Source organism: Echinops telfairi, unplaced genomic scaffold (genome assembly GCF_000313985.2).
Source record: "Echinops telfairi isolate 266 unplaced genomic scaffold, ASM31398v2 ScPeMD7_31;HRSCAF=116, whole genome shotgun sequence".
NCBI classification, from domain to species: domain Eukaryota; kingdom Metazoa; phylum Chordata; class Mammalia; order Afrosoricida; family Tenrecidae; genus Echinops; species Echinops telfairi.
In genome coordinates, this window is record NW_022103928.1 from 51,038,474 (window position 1) to 51,047,221 (window position 8,748).

Below are 8,748 nucleotides of genomic sequence, written 5' to 3' on the forward strand. Positions count from 1 at the left end.
CCCTGGAGACAGGCACAGAGTCCCCAGAAGCAGGAAGGTAAAAGGACAGAGAGAGAGGGGAGGAGTCACCAGTGTCTTTCTTTTTGAAAGGTCACTCCTCCTGGGAGGCAGCATCAGGCTGTGACCTGGTTGACAGGTGTGACTTCACCCTACACAAGTGCAAGTTGACATAATATGTAGCTGCCACATCTACATAGTCCAATACCTTTGTAGAGGCAATAAGCCACAAGTAAACATCTTCGTGGTACATGCAGTTTAAGAGGGCCTCAAAATAAGCGCAACATATACAAGCACATTATTTGGGTTAAAAAAATATCCTCAGAATCTCTTGGGTGCAAGCCTCTCACCCTAACCTGAGTAATGCTTCATCATGATGCGAGAGTCATTGCCAAAGTTATCCTCCCCAAGAAGTCTTCCCTCGCTCTCCACAACTCCAGTCTCATTTGGAGCCCCTCTCCTGGAGTCTCTGGAGTCTTCTACCATCATCCTGATCACTCTCTACTGAAACCTGTGAGCTTCTTGAGATCAAGAGCCATCATTCTCCTCTGAAGCCTCCGTATCTAGATAGCATTTGGCAATGTTTATGGACTGAACAAGAAATGAATAAGAAAATACTTACTCTACTTTTAGCAATAAGAAACGTTGTTTTATGCTAAGAATAAAATAGATCAGAAACTGAGTCTAGTTGTAAAAGTTAAATGACCGAAGAGCCATACACTGAAAAAATGGATCTTTTAGTATGTTGTTTAAATATCCATCTCAATCTTACTCATTTGGAAAAGGAGAATGGGCACAAGTGTGCAGGGATATCCTTTTAGTATATTCTCAAATTTATAAAATCATTGTACCTACAGGAACTAGCAAAAGATGGAAAGCAAGAACCCTCACACTAGGAAAAATACATTTTAGACATGATTTTCCTTTAGACAAAATTTGAATTTAGAAATACAAAAATTATTCCTTCTACGGAAGTCAAATGAAAATGTTTGTCCTGTGTTATTTACAAGAGTTAACCTTGCACAGAGAATGCTTTAAAACACCTAATGTTGGGCTAGTGACATCTCAAGTACAATGTAGAATAACCCAGGTAACTTTGCTATTAAGCAGAAAATCGGAAGAATCTTTTATCAAAAGGAAAAAAATACAAGGAGCAGATGGGCCATCGGTGAAGATTGCTAATAAAATAAGACGAGATGGTTCATCATAAAATGAGATGCTAAGATTATTTCTATTTTTCCAAGCTTTCGATATTAGATGTTACAAATGTCAACAGACATGCATACAAACACATCGGCAAATACAAATTCCTGTTCACTCTCCTTCCCATCTGTGAAATCTTACATGGCCTCCACTCATTCTCATCTCCCCAACAAGATGCACCTAAAATTCAAGTCCCCCTCATAAGAGAAATCTAAGGGATAAAGATTTTTCTGCCATCTTAGCTACTATTTGTTGTACATTTCTCCATCTGATTTGCTCCTCTTCATGGAAAGGCGAGGATGCTGGAATCTGTTTTATAATCCATCGGGACAAAAGGGGAGTCCAAACTCAGACTAGAGACCTGTCACTTCCTAGAAGATGTGTGGTGGTGTCAGGAACTGGGAAAGCACACAGCAGCCTGTCCAAATGCCCACTGCTGGACAGCTCTGGGGTACAAGTTACCTACTTACTCAGACATATACACACAAGGATCCCTGGTGGCATAGTGGTTATGCATTGTGCTATGACCTGGATGGTTGGCGGTTTGAAACCACCGCAGGAGAAAGACTGGGATTTCTACTCCTATAAACAGTTACAGTCTCGGAAACCCCGCGGGGGTCACTATAAGTCAATACTGACTCGATGGCAGTGAGTGAGTATAAACACAGCATTTCATACATGTAGGTAAGTCTTCATATGCGATAAGAGATGTGTGTGAATGTAACAGCCCTAGTCGAACAGAGAGTGTCGTGGAAGACCTAAGTGCTGAAGATGAGGTGTGTAGAGCTGGTTGGGTAAGACCACAGAAATGTCTCCTTCAGAACTCGAACTCTTCTCCGTAACATCAAATCCATCCTGGCTCTGACCGTGCTTCCTTTGCTCTTGTTCTCTCTCCTGTTAGACCTGTGTGTTTTCCCTTCTCCCCAAAGAAGCACCATGTCGCCATTCCCACCACCACCACCCACACTATTTCTCCCGTCAGTCCACTGAGGCCCCTGGCATACAGCCGGGAGCTTTGCTATGACCTTGCCCAGGAAAAAATAGCACGCCGCTACCTGAAAAAAAAAAAACCCAAGGAGTTCAGAGAAAGAACTAGGAGTGGATAAGAACAGGTGTGTGTACAGGAACGTGTATGTGCACAAGTGTGTGTGCTGGGAGAGGGAAACTGTCAAGGGGGAATGGAGGTAAGAGAAGGATGGCAAGAAAGAGACTGCTCACATACGCCAGGAATTTCCTAACACAGAATCCGCTCCTTCCATAACCCAGTCACCCGCCACGCAAAACCAAAGTAAAACACAATTCAGGATGGAGAAGTGCTTTTTAATCTAAAGAATGGAGTAGGGAACATAAGACACACACACACACACACCCCAAAAAAGCTATTTTTTTAAAATGAGCTCTATCTTATTATTTTTTTAATTTAATTTTTTTTAACCAAATCCAAAATGGACTGCCTATAACATTGGCAGTTTGCAATGGCAATTAACATCAATCCTAGGGTCTAATTAACCTCAATCAACAAGTCTAAGTAGGTTAATTAAATAGGATTTGGCTAAGCATGAAGCACAAAAATACAGCTGTCTCATTGAAATATGATTTTCTATGGAAAGATACCGTTTACCAAAGTTTTTCAATTTCCTTTTGGACAGCAGAGCCTGTTGGAGGTGAGGTGGGATGGAGGTGCCTGCCAGGGTTGGACCCTCTTCCGGCTTCTTTGGTCATAACTGGTCACACATCACTCACAGGGTACCTCCTGATGATCCACGCGCATCTCAAGCTCATCATTTTTATGAAGCAGCGGCTCATCCCTTTGTTGTCTATTTCCCTCAAATCCACCCACCCCCACACTCTTATATTATAAATTTCTTCAGGCCACAAAGCCTATTTGATCCATCCCTGTCTCCTTAAAATCATCAAGCATAGTGCTTTGTGAGTAGTAAGTGCCCAATTAATTGTTCTTTTAATTGGATTTTCATCAAAATGAACCTTTTTTTTTTTTTCTTGCAACACCTTCGATCATCTTTTGGATTCCTGGGCTTTCGGATAAAGAGGATTCAGACCCTTTGTGGGAGGGTAGCATCTTCAGCTGGTGTTGCTCTCCTTTCCTTTCTGCCTTACCTTGTTTATTCCCAGAAGGTTGTTCGACCTTAGGGTCTTCCATCATTTGCTGTAGGGTCACAGAGGCCTCGTTAGTCAATCCCGGCTTCCAAGATTCCAAATTGACTCTTGCGAATAGGATTTATAAGTACCTAAACCAAGACTCTTAGGAACAATACCCACTTATTATGTCTTCCCAAGGCCAACTGACCAATTATGAGTCTGCATCAGTTCTGTCACTACTGAATGTCCACCAGATCGTGTGTCCAGGTGAATATATGATTTTTTTTCATTTTATTCAAACCTTTCATGTTGCACTGTGCTAATGTCCTCTAAGCCCAAGACTGGCCTAGTTGGTTTCTCTCCAAGTTAACACAACACGCTTCCCGGACTTTAGCACTGAGCTCATAGAATCCAGACTGGAAGGGTCCTAGGAAATCAACCAGGTGAACCTCACTTTGAGAGAAGGAAAGACCTAAGCAGACCATGCCACATCACCAGTAAGAGGTGTTCAAGAACTAGAAGCCAGGTCACAACTCCCTACCCAGAGCTCTCTCTGACTCTTGCTACGCCTCTAGTTGGAGGGAGCTGCTGGCACTCCTGCCAGGAAGGAGAGCACAGTGGAACTTTGACTTAACTTGGGCTACCCAGAAAACACATCACTAAGGGCAGCATCTAATTTAGCTGGATGTGCTAAACATCTGTGCACATGCTGAAGAGAACCAGGATGTATGGACTGTCCACTCGGTGCCAAGGACAGTACAGGACACTTGACATAAGTGATCACATTCTATTTTAATAGCAATTCAAATGTAATCATTGAATTTCTACTCATACCAGTTAAGCTGAAAATTCCTACAAATTAAGATAAAGCTAGCAGAACCTTCTCTAATATTTTGGCTAACTAATGTCAATGGGGTTGTGTTGGACAGGGTTTTCTCTAGTTTACCCAGACTGACACTGGGGTCAATTACCTCGGGGGCAGGTGGAGTGGTGGGGGCGGGGAGATGTTTTCTTATGCTTGTAATTACTTCTCATATGTTGTGATGAAATTTTACCCAACAGATCTATGTAAATAAATGATTCCAAAATACATATTTATCTACAAACGTGATCTCTCTCCCATTCTAATCATATGCCTTCCACTGACTGTCATTTATACTAGCATTTTGCAGTTTTTAAAAACAGAACCAAGTCTAAAGCTGTTCTTATCTTCTGACCTGAAGGGGCAGTTCCTCCTCTTGACCCCTTCATGCCCATTACAGTGACATCATGCTCTGGTCACTCAGTCTAAAAGCACGACGTCATCACCAGCTGCTGTTACACCAGGTGATTGTGTCCATCCTTCCTTCTTTGCATGGCCAGTGCCCTAGTTAAGATCCCTCCCTAGTTCAAGCCTCTCATCCCTCAAATTCATTTCATCAACTGTGTGTTAGTCTGGGTAGACTAGGGAAACAAATCCATGGACACACATATGTGTATAAGAAAGAGATTTATATACAGGAGCAATTGAACACTGAGAAAACATCCCAGCCCAATCCAGATCAAGTCCATAAGTCTGATATTTCAGATATCAATCTATAAAGTCCTCTTCAGACTCATGAAACACATGCAATGATGCCAAATGCAGAAGATCACAGGCCAGTGGGTAGACAGTCCCAGATTTCCCAGAATTCTCAAGAAAGGCCAGGCCCACAGAAGTCTCATTGGCTATCTCCAGACTGACAGCCTAGACTCCACCCCTACACTCTTCATCCTTAAATTGACACCAGATTAGGTGACTACCACAAACTGAAACCAGCTTCTTCATCTTAAAAATGAATTCCAACGTGAATAGCATATTCTAGACCAGCATTATCCAAGAGAACTTTCTATGATAATGGAAGTCCCGCATCTGCAGTGTCTAATGTGGCAGCCAATGGCTATCTCTGGCTGTTAAACACTTCAAATATGATTCAAATAACCGAGAACCCATATATTTTTAATATTTTATTAAACTGAAATAATCATACCTGGCTAGTCCCTGCCATGTGGAACAGCACAGTTCGAAGCAGAGTGATCTGATCATGGGCCTGGCACATGACTTTCATCCTCTCTTGCCCTCACATGGCCAACAAAAGCCAGCGTCATGTCAGTTTTGTTCACTGCTGCATCACCAATGTGTGAATAAATTTTTGACATACAGTAGGTGCCTAAGAAACACTTTTCAATGAGCAGCTCCATCACTCCCTCCTGTCCAATTCTTTGTTAAAGTTAATATTTTTCTGAAAAATTAAAAGGGCAGGGGGTTGTGTAATGCAAAGGGTATATAAAATATAATGCACCTTGTACCATCCAATGCACTCTCCTGTTCTTTGATTTCGTTTTCAAATTCTTTAAGGGCAGCGACCAAGTCGTGTACTCTTCAGATCCATCCAGCCTCTAATAGTGAATAACACACAGGCCAGTGCTTGGTTAGGGCTGGTTGACTAGGTAAACTGCTTTCCTAAGGCATATCCCTCACCAAAGTCTCCAAGCACCAGCACATCCCTTTCTCCTCAGCTCAAGCTCAAGTTTATTCTAATCTTCCTTGGACGCTGGAGCTACTTCTCCAAAAGAGTCTTGGGTTTTTTGGAGGAAAATCGTTCATGTCCATCCAGTAGAGACATCTCATCCATATCAGCAAGAAACGTTACTGACTCCCCTTTGTCCAAGAAAGAAGAAGCCAGAGTGTTGCCAGTAGAACACTCGTGAAGTGGCTGTTCTGAGAGCCAGTGTCCCACCTCTATTTAATTATGGATTTCTAGAGTCCCATGATAATGAAACTTGTTATCACATTTTTGTCGTCGTTGGGTATCATCGAGAGCCAGTTCTGACCCATAACGACCTTATGCACAACAGAATGAAACACAGCCCTGTCCTGTGCCCTCCTCACCACTGTGCTTAATGCTTGAGCCCATTGTGGCAGCCGCGGTGTCCCTCCATCTGCTTCAGAACCCCCCTCTGCTCCGCTGCCCCTCGACTTTACCAGACACGATGTCCTTCTCCAGGGACTGGTCTCTCCGGACCACATGTCCAACATGGCGGCTAAGAAAAGGATTGAGGTTGGAGCTCCACCAGAAGCACCTCCCAAAGAAGGTCCGAAAGTCGACTTCCAAGAAGTTACTGGAAGCCTCCTGGAGCCAAGTTCTGCTCTGACGCACAAGTAGGCGATGAGTCCACCTGACGGCAACTGGTATACAGTAAGAGGGCGAATTAATCAGATGAAGGCATATCAGGGAGATGGAGTGTGATGGAACATGTCCACTGGAAGCAGCAGATAATTAGAGGGTCTGGGAAGCAGAAGCCAAGGGCAGTGGTAGCAGGAGTTGAGGCTCGATGATGGTTTCATCCCAAAGCAATGGCAAACAATGGGAGGTTTTTAAGAAAGTGAATGATAGAAGCAATTTTGTATTTCTAGACAAATGCTCTGGGAGCACTGTAGAGAGTGGTTAGAAAAGGGAGAGTAAATATTTACAGCATAGTTAGGTGGCTTTTGGAGTAAACTAGGGAAAAGGGTAATCTTAATTCCACCTATAGTGTAAGCAGAGAACATAAAATTAAATTCAAGAGTGATTGAGGGAATCGAACTACTGGTTGCTTGATTGGTTGGCTCAGAGTGAAGGCATGAAAGAGAAATAATCACAAGGACAAAAGTAATAGCACGCGATGTGTAAGACTTCAAAACCAGCCAACACAACACTCACTGCCACCCATGTCCCAACAGAACAATCAGATCTGTCTTGGGAAATGGAAGGCCAGAGTGCTTCTTAGAAGTGAGATGGCCAGATTTTATCTCACATCCTTTGGCCCTGTCCGGCGGCATCAGTCCCTGGAGGACCTCCTGCTTGGTGACCGAGAAAAAGAGGAAGGGCCTCAAGGAGATGGATTGACACGTTTGTGTTAGGTGTCTGGAGCAGCCTACCTCTGCTCTTGCTACGCACCGCTAAAAGAATTCACGAGGCAGAAACACATTTGTCATCCAAGTGACTTGGAGAAGGAAAAGGGAAGTTTCAGATATTCACAGGAAATCCCAGGGACCAACAGCAGGAAATCCCAAAGGAACAGCCTGAGAGAGAGGGCTGAGCGGGAGCTCGGGGCCCCAGGCCCGGGTGTGCACCGCAGCCCTCAGACTTGGCCTTCCTGTGGCCGGCTCTTATCGTCTCCGGCTGGGGAGGCATGATCGAAGGGATTGGCCGACCTCATTGGCTAGAACTGACACGACTGGCACCTATACGTGCCTGTGGTCCATGGAGCCCTGGCAGTGCCACGGCTAGGTGTGCCACTACTGACGTAAAGGTTGGCTGCCCTGGGGAAGAAAAGACCTGTCTGTCTGTTTCCATGTAGATCTCAGCATGAGCAAGGTTAGGGGTCAAATCTACTGTCGTATAGGTCACGGGGATTCCAAACCAGCTTGAGAACACACAGCCACAAAGAACAAGGGGGGGCAGGGCAGGGGAGTCGGGGATGTGGCTTCGAGCTCAAATAGTTAGTCCGTTTCCAAGCAAAATGATGTTGTCCACCTGATAAAAATTGTGGCAAGCCAGGGGCGTGGGTGGAGGGGGACAGATGACTAACCTTACCTCTGAGCTGCTTTCTTCCCCCTCGCTTTCTGCTGCCGAAGCCATTTCCTTTGACAGCTCTGACATAGTTCCATCATTGCTGCAGGGAGAAATCCTGATGCGCCATCCGGAGGGAGTCGGGGAAGTGCAGTGACAGCAGAGGGAGCAGAAGCTGTCACAGGGGCCCAGAAAGGCAACAACCTACACAGAAGAGGAGCGACTAGCAACTTCCCCCCTGTTATTGGCACGCAGACCCTACCTTCGAGGGACCCACTTCATTAGGAGTCAAATCGTTCTCACTACTGCTCGGCTCCTCCGGGCCACAATCATGGTAGAGGACTATTTGGAAAAGTCACTTCAGCAACAAACTCTGGGGGAAGGCAGGTGTGCCCCAGAAGAGGGGCTTCACCCAAAGTCCGCCTGGTCAATAAGGAAGGTGGGTCGCTGCATGCATGCTGGGACTCTCTCAGGTAGACAGCATGAAAACGGGGCCAAAAAGTGTCGCCTTGGATTAGATTTAAAGACAAATGACTGTGTAGTACCAAGAAAAGGGAGGTGAACCATATGAAGTGGGTTGGCAGCCCTTCCTAAATCATACGTACAGGGGTCACCTATGAGGGCGGGGCTCTTTGTTACTTCCTGTTTTGCCGCTGTAGATCCTTAACACAGGAGGTTGAGCTGAGCTCAACCCCCAAACTCCAAACCAAACTCACTGTGGTGGAGTGTATTCTGCTATTCAAGGCCAGGTCAGCAGTTCGAAACCTCAGCCGCTCCCCTGGAGAAAGACAAGCTTTCTACTCCTGTACAGATTTACAGTCTCGGAAACTCAGTGGGGCAGTTCTACCCGTCCTAGAGTCCCTTTAAGTTAGAG